The sequence below is a fragment of the Palaemon carinicauda genome, chromosome 21, assembly GCF_036898095.1.
Source record: "Palaemon carinicauda isolate YSFRI2023 chromosome 21, ASM3689809v2, whole genome shotgun sequence".
Taxonomy (NCBI): domain Eukaryota; kingdom Metazoa; phylum Arthropoda; class Malacostraca; order Decapoda; family Palaemonidae; genus Palaemon; species Palaemon carinicauda.
In genome coordinates, this window is record NC_090745.1 from 85,527,217 (window position 1) to 85,542,216 (window position 15,000).

Sequence of the window (15,000 nt, forward strand, 5' to 3'; positions counted from 1 at the left end):
CATGATACAGAGGTTATGGCACTACCAAAGACTAGAGAGCAATGATTTGATTTTGGATTGTTCTTCTCGAAGAGCTGCGTAATTACCATAGCTAAAATCTTCTACCCTTACCAAGAGGAAAGTAACCACTAAATTACAGTGCAGTAGTTAACCCCTAGAGCGAAGAAGAATTTTTTGATAAGCTTAGTGTCGTCAGGTGTATGAAGACAGAGGAGAATGTGGAAAGCATATGTGCAGGCAAAGGATAAATGAGCCATAACCAGAAAGGGATCCAATGTAGTACTGTCTGGCCAGTCAAAGGAACCAATTATTCTCTTGACGTAGTATCTCAACGGGAGGCTCGTGGTTATGACTGGCGATGTATTTTTCCCCATTTTTGCATTTTCAAAATATTAACAATAATTAAAGAAGAAAACCCGCTCACCCATATACATTTTTATTCTTTTTGAAGCATAACAACGAAAAACTACGGTCGCAGTCCATTGCCTGACTTTTGCGAGATTGCTGTAGAGGTTTTTGTGCTATCGTGCACGAAGTACTTACTGCAATGAAACCACTTCCATTGCCCTATTGATTAGCCTGTGATTTGAAAAGTTCGATCCTCTGTCTTCAAACTTCCAAATTTAAGGGAAAAAAGTCCGAAGAAGAGTTAAACTATCATCTCCATTATATAATAAAGAGCAACGTGTCTGGCTCCACACACACACACACACACACACACACACACACACATATATATATATATATATATATATATATATATATATATATATATATATATATATATATATATATATATATATAGATTCCCGTCACACTCAGCGGCATTGTCTGACGTATGACTACTCGGTCTCACTCTTTCCCTTGATTAAACGGGGGGGGGGGGGGGGAATTAGCCATACCTTGGTGAGAGGGGATATCCCGAAAGGTAAACCCCGAATTCACAATCTCCGACAAATTGCCGAAACTACCGAGTTGTAGTTAGGAAAGGGGGAGGGGGTGGGATGGTTTAATGTGTGTGCACATCTATCTATATGTTTGGACGTCATTTTTGACGGCTCGGGTTTACTAATAAGTAACAAGGAATAACAGCAACGGAACAACCTCCACTTACATTGAAGAAACCAAGAAAGAAAAACATTCCTATTCAATCTCTTGTCCCAGGCCATTAAAAGTAACATTATCCAGATTTATGTCTTTTTACTTATCAGAATCTACATTAGTAAGCAAAATACAATATATCAAAAGGTAAGCCTAATAATGTTAGCTCTAAGAGCATCATTAGTTTAGTTTATGACGCTCCATCCTTCGTCATTCCATAGCTGAATACCTATGACAAAAACCAATGAATGGATAACACAAATAGTCATAATAAAAATGAGGCAGAGCTAAAGGTGTATGAAGCCTCTATAGTCGTTATTAATATACGGGTCCAGGAAAAGAGGTAAGAGTAATTACTGTATTTATGTTGAACCAATCACGACATGAATACCTTTATTTCAATCTAATACTGAAAGGTTCCCTATCAATATCCAGTTGCTGTTATTCAGAATATGTCTTCATTTGTATGGACCAAGCCACGAATGCCGGTGGCTTATTAATCATGATTCCATGAATACCTTGAATATAATAACAGAAAACGTATGGTATTCAGAATGAAAGAATTAACGATAATAATTATGATCCATAAAAATAATTAGCAATGGTTGGTAATGGGGATTCTGATATTGGATACAATAAAAGCTGCAATTACTTCAAGTGAAATTCCTAACATCTTGCGTTGGAGTTTTCCTCGACTTGTCTTTCGTTAAATTGAATATTGAAAGCTAAAGAAGCGACACCAAAGCCTTCCCAAGGATATAAAATAAAATCTACACGAAGAAATAGGAAGCAATTCTTAAAAGAAGGTCAACCATCAACCACACTAAACAAAGAACCAGCATCTACGTGCTCTGGATGTTATGTAAAACTTTTACACATTTAACATAAAAAAACGAGTACAAAAGCGGAGTCATACATCAAACGTATTAGAGCTTCACTACAAATTATACTATCCCTACAGGTTTATAACATCACACAAATTTTGCCCTGACCCGTGACTTTTTCAAATTTACATAATTACCGGTCAATTGGCTGAAAACGGAAAATAACTTCCAGCAATTTTCCCGCAAATGCAGTCTAGATATCTGAAAGCTATATGCACTCATCACTTCCTCCCTAAGAGAATCTCCGTGTAAATTATCGATATCCTAATATTTTTGCCCCCTTCCTCTCCAATTTTAAATTAAATTCACGTTAGACAGTGGCGATTCAACAGTAGATGAACAATACGTGATATGAAACGTTAAATACCATGAACGAACAAGGTAAAACGACAGTGGAGGTCCTATAGAGAGTGGGGTTCCCATGCTGTATGGGACCGGAAAAGCAGCCGCCAAAGTAACACACCAGATATAACACTCTCTCTCTCTCTCTCTCTCTCTCTCTCTCTCTCTCTCTCTCTCTCTCTCTCTCTCTCTCTCTCTCTCTATATATATATATATATATATATATATATATATGTGTGTGTGTGTAAATATACATACTTATAAATAAATAAATATATATACATGTGTATATATACATATATATATATATATATATATATATATATATATATATATATATATATATATATATTGTGTGTGTGTGTGTGTGTGTGTAATGTAAGCAAATTCATGAATATGGCTGCAAACCTCATACCCCATTTTCATACAAACTGCTGATGCCTAAATACATCTGGATGAATAATCCGTGATGATATGATCCTCGAAGACCTGTGGCCAGAGTACTTGATCACTTGATCAAGGCACTGGTTATCCCAATTCTCTCCCTCTCACAGGGGTGATAGGGTCATACTTCAGATTATTCTACCAAACCTGAACCGGGGTTGAACTCGGGTCCACGAAGCAGAAGTCTCCGACTGAGCCACAACGAGTCATGTGTTTGTGTATATATATATATACATATATATATATATATATATATATATATATATATATATATATATATATATATATATATATATATATATATATCACCCAAAATGCTGTTTAGGGATCACCGCCCAGAAAAGAGGGCTAGAGTTGAATCCGGTGCTATAAAAAACGAGCCTTTTAAGACCTTTCCAATGAGCCCAAGAACACCTCTTAATTGCTTGTGGTTTCTGAGATATGCATACCCCTTATTTTCGCGTCCTGTCCCTTATACCTTGACATAGTGCACTCGTCTCCTCCACTGCCAAACTTAGGACCTCGGGACCTTTCCAACGACCCCAATAACACCTCTTTACTCCTTATGGTTGCCGAGATACCCATACCCCCAATTTTAGCGACTATGTGCCCCTACCTCTCATAAAGAGGGGTATGACCATTCTCACACCCCTATATGTCTCAGGACCTCGAGACCTTTCCAACGAGCTCAAAAACACCTCATAACTCTGTGTAGTTCCTGAGATACTCTTGCACTTTATTTTACGGTTTTTGCGTCCCTTCCCCTTATAGGGAGGGGTACGTTCATCTCCACACCCAGTATACGTCGCGGGATCTCGAGACCTTTTCAACGAGCCCAAGAACACCTCTCAACTCCTTGTGGTTGCTGAGAAACTTTTACTTTAAAAGTCTATAGTTTATGGTTGAAGATTTTTTTATCTGTTAATATAGGACCTTACGGCAAGAACCCTAGGAAAGGAAAATAGATTGGGTTTTTTTCAGGATGGGGGGCCTGCCCTGAATATTAGACTACTCGACTCATCAAAAATGACAGATAAATATGTATAAACGCATACAAATTCAACTCTTTCCACTCTCCCTCTTCCTCTCATAGTACCAGCGCTCACCAGGTATGACTACTCCCTCTCTCCTACCTGAGAGACTGATTAGTTATACGTCTGGCAAGGCCACTGAGCATAACCGGATATATATATATATATATATATATATATATATATATATATATATATATATATATATATATATATATATATATATTATAAGCTACGCTATAACCCTAGTTGGAAAAGCAAGATGCCATAATTCCAAGGGCTCCAACAGTGTCCTTCTCCAAGAAAAGCTGTGTGGCGAGCCAAGAATAGGTTGTGACTCAAAGGCAGGATGAAAGCAACTGAGTGAGTTTATTATTTTTGTTGTTGAAGATTGCCTGACTCTTTTGGCCAGACACGGGCTTTTGCAATCTTGCAGCCCGTAGGTGTTTTGGTAGGATATATTGGGATAGGTAGTTGGGATGGGGGATATTCTGCAATATTTATTTTCAGGATATAGGGATAGGTTTTGGGTTGTGATGGGTTGTTTTGAGAAAGAAGTAATTGACCGTGGGAAGGGGATGCCTTCCCATGAGCCCACTGGCTCCAGTCTTAGTTAGAGAAAAGGAATTATAGTAGTAAGTCCTGATAAGTAGGAGAGCTCGGGAAGGAGTTGAAAAGTTTTAGTTGGAGATGTTGATATAGGTGAAGTAAAAACTCCATAGTGGTTTAAGCTAAAGTTGTGAGATGGAGGGATAGTGTGAGATTTCAGCTGATTGGGAGAGAGCTGAAAGGAGGGAAATGTAGATGTTTTAGTAGTAGAGATGGGATGGAATAAAAAATTCCTGTACCTGTGAGTAAAAGAAAAAAAAAAGTAAAAATAAAAGCTACTAATGATTTGATTTAGTGAGACTTTCAAAGGTGGTTGGGAGGGATGCCTGAACTGGGAAGAGAGAGATTGAAGGTGAAAAAAGATGCTGGATACCAAAAAGACCGCCAACGGCTCCATTCCCATCTTCAACGTTGAAGGAAGGACGGGAAGGCAAAACTGTCTCCTTATTAGGAGTACGAGTTATTGCCCTCAGCCGCCAGCACCCGTTTTGATTCCAGCAAGGGAGATTGGCCGAGAGGAGAGAAAGATATGTTGGAAGTCAAAAAGACCGCCGACGACTCCGACCCCATTTCCAAGCTGAAAACAGGACGGGAAGACAAAACTGTCTCCTTATAAGGAGTACGAGTTGTTGCCCTCAGCCGCCAACAATCGTTCCGCTCCCAACATAGAAATTACAGGGGGAATAAGAAGGTTTCTCTTCAATTGCCGCTTAGATTATTGGTTGGCGTTGTTGCAACGTTATCTCGGTGGAGGGTAGCTGCAGAGAAAGGCTGAGAGGGTGTTATGATTGTCAATTATGTGTTTGACAATTGCTGTTGCAGTTGCAGGATTGTTGGGATTAAGATCCTGCCGAAGTAGGCTTGTTTCCTGATATTGCTGTAGAGGTTCTTCTGTGTCTTGATTACAGTACTTGCACGGTCTTATTGGTCTATGCTGTGCTACAGGGTCTTCGTCATTATCTAAGATAATTTGCCAGTTGCATAGATATCCCAGTCGCAGTCTGCAGATGATTACTGCATCCTGGCAAGGTGTTTGTCTTGCAATTGGGTGTAGTAATATGTTTGTCGCTTCAATATACCACTTTGCAGATCTTGATCCATCTAGGAAGGCTCTCCTTACTTCACTATTCTTTTGGATGTTGCAGTAGACAGCCATTTGATTCTTGATGGTTTTTAATGAAGGTTGTAGAGTAATGCTAATGGTTTGGCACATTAAGGCCGATTTGGCTAGGTGATCGGCCTCGTCGTTGCCAGAGATTCCGATGTGGCTTGGAATCCAATTCAAGGTAACTTGCCTGTTATTGCTTTAGTGGAACAAGGCTAAGAATTGAATTGCAGTGATGAGGTAAACATTCTCTGTAGGTTCCTTGTTGCTGAGGGCCAGAATGGCTCCTCTGGAGTCTGTATGTTCGTTGTGTTCCCATCTTGTTGGTTGAAAGAGTGTTCTAGAGCTTTTGCAATGGCAACTAGTTCAGTTTGCAGTGTGGAAGCATGGTTGGAAAGTCTCCAGTTTTCTTTATATTCTGATGTAGAGATAACTGCAGCAGCAGCTGCAGGGATTGCGCAGTCTACTGATCCATCCGTATAGTAGGTGTGAGGCGCAGGTGTATTCCTGATTGCATTTTTTGCAGCTTCAGTGAGTTTCTCTGGTGTGCAGAGAGCCTTGCTTGCTGCTGGTAGGATGTTGAAGTTTTATTTGATAGGATCATGAGCCCAAGGGGCAGGAGGGCTGAATCCATCATGCTTTTGTTGTCCCTTGGTTTTGTGAGCCTCATTTTGCATCTGCATCCTTCTGAGTGTATCCAGTAGTTTCTTTGCGTGGGAATTTGGCAGATCCAGTTCTTCGGCGAGAGGTAGAAGCCTTTTTATTTTATTGTTGAGTGGGCTTTTTCTGTCTGTGATGATTGACTTGAATATAATGCTGCTATTCCTAATGTCAATCCTAGCTGACAGGGGAATTAGGTTGGTTTCTGCTCTAAGTAAGCAGTCTCTTGTCCACATTGGAGAGCCACTAATGAGTCTCATGGCATTGTTTTGGACTATTTCTAATGATGCTTTTTGAGTGTCATTAAATGCAGTTAGCGTGGGTGCTGCATAATCGATGTGGGATCGAATTGCTTGTAGATAAAACAGTCTTAGGAGGTTATTTGATACTCCTTGTTTTAGGGAGGTCATTCGTTTCATAGCTGATAGACGAATCTTTCTCTTCTCTCTGAGGTAGGTTACTTCATTGGCTGGTGATAGGGTTTTGCGAATGATTACCCCAAGGTACATGAATTGACTCACCCATTTGATGTCTTCACCCCTCAGTGTGAAGTTCTGAGGGTTTTGCGAATGTCTTATAGCCATTGCTTTTGTTTTGTTGGTGTTGATCTTTAGGCCAAGTTCATTGCATTTAGCTTGGATCATGTCAAGTGCTTTTTAAGTGATATTTCTTGCATGAGCTTTATGTGGACATACTATGCATATATCGTCGGCATATATGAAAATTTCCACCCCATTTGGGAGGTTTAAAGTGGCTAAGTTCTCCATTAGTAGATTGAAAAGGTAGGGGCTTAGTATCCCTCCTTGTGGTGTGCCATTTTCTAGGGGGATGAACTTAGTGGTTTTTCCTTGGAAAGTGACTCTGGCTTCTCGCTTCAGTGTGTAGTTTCGAGTCCAGGCCAGTAAGTGTCCTTTCACTCTTTTTTCAACAAGTGTGAAGAGTACAGCTGGTGAGCTGGCTAGCTCAAAGGCTTTCTCGAGATTGAGGAATATGACAAAGGCTTTTTTGTCATTAATTGTTGAGAGGACATCTGTAATGCAATCTTGAGTGCCTATGCCGCTTCTGTAGGCATATAGGCGATGATGTAGTTGGCCTGTTTTCCACTGCAGTCTGTTGAGTACCATTCTCTCAGCTACTTTCTCCGTGCAGCTTATCAAAGCTATTGGTCGGTAGGTGTCTGGCTCCTTGGGTTTTGGAATTGGTTTGGTGTCCTGCTGGTTCCATGTGGTTGGACGTAGTCTTTCCGTGTGTGTCCTGTTAATCAAATGCAAGTACACCAATTTACCATGGTTTCCCATGTTCCTCAGCATGCTGTATGTGATGAGGTCGGCTCCAGGGGCAGTGTCCTTCCTGCCTTTTGCGAGGGCCGTGTTAAGTTCCTCCATGGTGTAGGGGTGATCAGCATCATCAACCATGTTGCAGGCGGCTTCAATGATGTTGTTCCTGATTGGGAGCAGTGTTCTCTGCCTGTTAATAGTTTGCAGAGATAGATTGGTGCTTTTTGCTCTGTCCGCAAAGTTGTTAGCAATACTCGTGGCTTCAGCTAATGGATCTGGGTGTGTGACTCTGGGTGTATTATACTTCTCAGAGACTTTGTTAAACCAGCCCCATATCTTGGCTAGGGATGTGCTGAAGTTAACCTCGTTGCACCATGAGTACCATTTGTCTAGTTTTACTTCCAGTGATACTTGCACAGAATGTTTGATGATCTCTACAAGTAAATTATGTAGCTCATCTGTTCTGTGTCTCCTGAGAAGTTTTCTGGTCCTGTTTATTCTAGCATTCATTTCTTTGATGCGACTGTTATAGTACCAGGCATCGGCATGTTTCTTCTCAGAGTTCTTTTTTTGTGGCATGGAAAAACTGGCTGCTACCTCCAGTTGTTTGCTGAAGTCGGTTGATAGGGTGGAGATATCATTGTGAGGGTTTTTGATGTATTCCCGAGCCCACTCTGTCATAGCCGTTTCGAATTTTTCCCAGTTAGCAAACTCTGGGTTCCACCTTTTTGCGGGTGGAGGAAAAGGGGGGTATTTCTCCAATTCGAGTTCAACTTCAATGGCAAGGTGATCACTAATTAGTACAGGATGTAGTTGCCATATAGCTCCTCTTTGTATGGCTTTTAGATGGGTGGCTTCTTTGACGTTGATGAGCAGTGCTACATCCGGATATTCTTGCAATACTTGCAATAGGGCATGCAAGTGTCTGCCTGTTTGATTTGTTTCTGATATTGAGTTCAGGAACTGGTGATGAGCGTTGAAGTCGCCTGCAATAATTGAGTCATCATCAGAGGCTGCTGCGAAGAGTGCCTCCACATTGATGCTTTTTGCTGGGGACTTGTAGATGTTGTGGACTGTTAGCGTCGTGGCTAGCAGAGATATCTGGACACTAAGAGTCTCTGCCTCTGTCCCGCAGTCTATGCTTAGTAGTAGTTTGGAGGGGATGCTGCTTTTGACAAGGGTGGTTAGTCCTCTTGTCGTTGGTGATAGATACGTTGTGAGAACGCAAATGGTATGATCTCATTAAACAGAGTTTCTTGCAGTATAATAATGTCAGGGTCTTGCACTGAGGTTTGAGATTGGAGGAATGCAAACTAGTTTCGAAGTCCGCAAACGTTCCATTGTATCACTTTCACTTGGGTGTTTTGGTTGTTGCAAGTGGTTGTATTAGGTTCATTTTCAGGAGGATCTATGAAGGGAATCGAGATCTTAGTTCCTGGGCGGCGTTGTCATACACGAAGTCATCAAGAGACTCCTGTGTAAATTTAATTTTGCGAGATCGCAAGTAGTTGCAAAGGACATTGCTGATGGCTGCTAGCAGAGCATCCATAGGGCAAGCAGAAAGGTCGTACCCACTGCTGTCTATGATTGGAGGACATTTGGAGGGGCGTGAAGCACTTGGTTTGCTTGTGACGGTGGAGCTAGGTAGGTTGGGGAACTTTTTTAAGGAGTGGGAAATGTTGGGTGTATGAGTTACAGGTGCGGAGGAGGATGAGGTAGGTTTTTTTGGCTGGGTGGCAGTGGGAGGATTGGTTGAAGAGGTAAATCTTAAAGGTGAGGGAGTGCGAGGAGTATGGGTTGGGGATCGTTTTGCCTTAGGAGGAGGTTTGGGAGGACGTTGAGGTTTAGGTTTAGGTGCTTGAGGGGGAGTTGGTGGAGAGGAAGGTTCAGGAATGGCATGTATGGAAGGGTTAGGATTTTGTTGGGAGGTGTGGTTGGATGGTGGAGGGTTGTGTTTGATTGGAGGTGGCTGCGTTCGACGTTGCTGACGTGGGTGGAGGTTGTACTGGTGGTCTGCTCCCTAGCAGTCTGCAATACGCTAAAGTCTGTGGGGACATCTATCATGCCAAGCATGATGGGATCCTCCACAGTTTGGGCAGCGGGCGGTTGTTTTGTGCCCTGCCTTGTGCCTGGCAATCCAGTGGGCAGTAGGGTGCTGTCTGGTGCTGCATACTTCACAGATTTCCGGACCTGTGCAGCGGGTTTTATGGTTGCCAAACTTCTGACACTGGAAGCATCTTAGGGCTCTTTAAAGTACTCTTCGGTGCAGAATGTGCCCCAGAGGCCAAAGGAGAGGTGAGGAGGGCAAGATCCTTTGAAGACAGCCTCCAATTAGTGGGATCTCCCTCCGGCTTCCCCCTCACATCTCTTGACGGTGATGATAGAGGGATGTTGGAGCACAGGTTCCAGTGGCAGGTAGAGGTCATACACAATGATGATGGTGGTAGGCCTTTCATTGATGTCAAGCTTGAGCACATTATCCTGTTGCTCAAGGTAGGTCTTAGTGGGCTCATCTTTGGCTGTTATGACCAACTGTCCCCTGCGGTTGGGACGTATGGTCATGTTAAGGTGAGGATTGCTTGCTTCCATGGCTACTATGGCAGCATAGGATGTAATGCTGGGCCCTGGAGTTAGTCTGAACTTGGAGTCTTCAGTTGTTGCTTGCTGTGAAGGTGGCTCTTGAGTGGGGTTGTTTTCGGTCTCCACATCTTCTTGCGCCGCTGGCGGCCGATTTGAGGTCTGCACTGGGTGGTCTTTCGAGGTTCCAGGGACTGGTTCCATTGCAGGAGACTTGGGGAGATTTTCATGGCTCCTCAAAGTAAGGCATCTTGGCTTTTTTATCCTGCCTTTCTCCACTCTTGTTCGAGGGGAGGAGGTGGGGATAGGGGAAGAACCCCTTTCTGCCATTGCAGACAAAAAATGGTAGTCTTCAGCTGTCGAACGATGTTTGTTTCAGGTGTTGTCTCAATAAAAAAAAAAGAAAGAAAAAGAAAGTATCAAAGCACAGGTCAATTTATGAACTCGCGAAAATTGGATAAAAAATCTACGGACAAAGGACCGAAGATTTCAGTTACTCGCTTGTTAAAGAGGATCTTTTCACTAGCTTGTTAATAATAAAGATGAGTTTATTACAGAACATCCAGTTTATATATACATCAATTGCGGGCAAAAAGGCCATAACATATAACAGGCTGTTTCCTGTTCAACCAACAACGGTTTCTGTTAACATTTAAAGATGAGAAAAACGACAAGTTGATTCAGATCGTTATCAGTGCGAGGGGAAAGCGAAGATACAAAGGAGACTATATACAAAAAAGAGAAATGTCGTTACTATGTACAATCGTGTGACACACGGTTGGTACATGGCTCCCGCCCCCCTCTAAAAATGACATACTGTACATTTCTTCGCGGCAGCCCCGAATCTGGAGTTGTAGTAGCAAAACTGCAGCCGATGGGCGGCAGTTAGTGGCTGTAGAAGTCGTTGGTTGGGGCGTGAGCGAGTGGTGGATGATGGGTGGCTTTGTCGCCGCTCCGGCTCGTCACGGGGTAGGCGTGTGTGTCCTACGGCATTCATAGGCATTTGTGTCCTACGGCATTCACGTCAGCTTCCGTTGATGTTGAATAGGTGTCCTCTTCATCCAGAGTGGAGGCGTTGATGGAGGTCGTGAAGTGGCTGTCCATAAGAGCGCCGGCTTTGGTCATCAAGTCTTTTATGGGTAAACTATCGACATCGGGTGTGGCAGAGCGTACAGGTTCGGGTAAACGGCTTACCCAAAGGACACAAAGTAGGTTTATCTCAAGAGGAGAGCCGTCTGCAGCAGGTTGCAGGCGAGTGATACTGGTAATTTCCGAGGGCGAGCGAAGCCCTTTGGTCCCCCAACGATTGAAGAGAGCTGAGAAAGCCTTGCTATACGGGCGGCTGGCGACAGAGAGTACTGCTGCAGAAGGTATGTTTTGAGGGCATCATAGTAACGGTGGGGGGGGGGGGAAAGGCAGGAGGAGCGAGTCATTCCGGGGTCACCAATGTGGCGAGCCAAGAACAGGTTGTGACTCAAAAGCGGATGAAAGCAACTGAGTGAGTTTATTACAGAAAGCGAAGATACAAAGGAGACTATATACAAAAAAGAGAAATGTCATTACTATGTACGATCGTGTGACACATGGTTGGTACAGCTGCATAACATAGCTAAAGAGTCTTTTCTACTCCTACCAAGAGGAAAATAGCCACTGAACAATTACATTGCAGTAGTTAGCCTCTTGAGTGAAGAAGAATCTTTTGGTAATCTCAGTGCTGTCAAGTGTATGTGAACAGAGAATAATGTGGAAAGAATAGCCCAGACTATTCAGTGTAAGTATAGGCAAAGGGAAAAGAGCCGTAACTAGAGAGAGGGACCCCATGTAGTACTGTCTGGCCTGCCAAGGGACCCAGTAACTCTAGCGGGTGGCTGGTGCCCTAGCCATATATATATATATATATATATATATATATATATATATATATATATATATATATATATATATATATAGATATATATATATATATATATATATATATATATATATATATATATATATATATATATATATATATATATATATAGCCAGACACATGCTGGTTATTATAAGGGGAGATATCCTTTCTGAGAGGGGTCTACCTTAAAATGGTGAAAGGGCTTGCGTATCGATCTGATTAGCAAAGCTGCACTATTCAGGGGCACCCATACTAAGTTGCATTTTTTGTGAGCAATCAGACGAAAATCTTTCATCACTACTGACCAGCGCTGGCCAGCGTGGTGATGAAAACTGGTGAAATTCCAGACATGAATCGTCATGTACAGCACTGAACTAGAAACGGCTGCGTTTGTTGTTGTCATAATATATATACAGTATGTGCACGCTCGCATGTGTTTGCGCGTGTATAACATACATATATATACACACATATATATATATATATATACGCTGTGTCTATTCTATATGTCTGTGCATGTATAAATAGACACAAAATTAAATGCAGCACATGCAGACACAGGCACACGCACGCGCACACACACACACATATATATATTATATATATATATATATATATATATATATATATATATATATATATATATATATATATACATATATATATATATATATATATATATATATATATACATATATATATATATATATATATATATATATATACATATATATATATATATATATATATATACATATATATATATATATATATATATATATATATATAATTACCATATGTTTCTTTCACTTGGAAGCGGTGATATCAGGTGTTTCTACAGGTTCCATCCTACATGTACTTATGAAGGTGAGGATGCTAAGCTTCCACCCTGCCTTATAGATGCTCAAGAGATATTATGAGGCACCAGGGCCGGTCTTTTCTGGGTGGTTACCCGTCCCAATACGGGACACAAAAAAGGGTATAGCCCTCATTATTTTTACGGAGCGTCTGAAATTGGAACGACGATTTCCATAACTATCTAAATTACTCCCACAATATACAAACAGCAACCCAGGTCAGCTTATACCATTAATCTTACTGTTGTTAGTGTATTTCATAAAGATGAAACCCCTTATGAGAAAGTACATGACTGATTCGCGGATCGATGAAGAAACACAAGAATATTTCAATATGTAGATGGTATTATGATTATCTAAGTGTACCCCCATATAATACTGACATCAGGGGAAATTATACATGAATTACGAATTTTAACTCTCAAATATAACGCTACAAAAACCAAAAACACTGCCAAATCGTATGGGTAGCTTCAGAGCCAATTACCTTAGTATTTATTTCAAGAATCCACTCCATGAGTATTAATATATTTTTAACTGAAAACTCATTGTAATTTTTTTTTAGTAGAGTCGTTTTAATGTTCTACAGGGTGTGTTTAAGTTTTAAAATTACTTTCTAAACTTTAATCTGAACGTGCATTATTATAATCATAAACTGTATTTTTTATTCTTTTGATTTTTATGGCATTATCGACTTTCGAAGCACAGGAAAATGTCAATGTCAATTGAATAGAAAAGTGCTCATAGACAGATGAAAATAACAGAAAATTAAACTTAAGTAATTCGAGGCAACTGAGAAATAAAAAGGAAAAAAATAAGGCAAAACAAAATTTGAATTTTCTTGAATAAAAAGAAATAAGACACGATATACATAATTCCTATTTTATCAGTAATGATAAAATTCTAATATTTAACAAAATTTGGCGGTAACTATTAATCGGAATTTCTATCATTAAAGAACACTGCTTCTTAAATGTTTTGCATACCAAATTTCTTGTCATCGAGGAAGTCTTATCATCACCTTCAGCTTAATCCCTTTTGTCACTGTTACTTCATAACACACTCATTCATGTGGGATAATGGAGCAAAGAGAAAAGAATAATAGTAAAACATTTAATAACATAGATATATATATTAATGTATTCATAAATAAACATGAATTAACATTATTCAACAATGCAGGTCTTTCCATTTAGAGAATTATGGGGAATATACGAGATGATCAGAAAACAGGGGAAAAATGCATGGCTTAATTACCTTTAGATTTTCCTTACTATACTGCTTTCTAAAATCTTACAAGCTATACAGTACTCCACATTTAATATTTCCTTCATTAGGCAGGGGATAATTCTATGTAATGCTACTTGTACAGTACTGTAATTGCCCGTAGCTGCAGCCTGCTTAAAAAGAAGCTTCAATACAGCAAGCATACATAGACCGAGAAATCTACGGATTATGAAATCCGTGTTTCAGTAGGAAATATATCGATAAAGGAAATGGATTTGTTTTTCGAGTATGTAACAAGGTGAACTATCAACAATAAAAACATTTACACCAATAGTCCAGCCCTTGACTACCTTCTCTTTACACTGGCTCATAATGATTGTCAAGTATAAAGAATGATAATACCTTGAGTTTAAGAATAGCACGAACGTTCCTTATACGAGTCATCTTTCATGGTACAATTATCCAAGTATTGGTAATAAATCATCTAATGCATATCGTATCATTGTCATGCAGCTATGAATGAACTAAAAAGCCTTTCACTGTGAGACATCCATTTAATTCTCAAATTCATGGCTATGGTTATTGTGGTCGGTCGCATTAATAACAAAATGCGTTTACTTTTATAGAGCAAATCGTTTGAAAATCTAAATACCGTACCTAAGGTTTTAAAGGGACTTACAAAGGTTATGTTCCCTTTGCTTCATTTTTTTCTGTCACACTCTTCAAAGGATGTGTATATACTGTAATTACAAAATATGTTTAAGGACTTGAATATCATACTTGTATTATTTTCCTTAATCGGTTAACGCCTGTTCTGCCCTTGTGCGGTTTCTTTTTCTAGTTCCATCTGATTATGGCCATTTTGAATACGTCTATTAAAGGACAATATCTAATCACATTACTCTCATTATATATACTAATGATGTCTCTTATTTCTAGTAATATTAACAATTACGTCATTGCTGAAATAAGAAAAAATACGTAGATGGGTA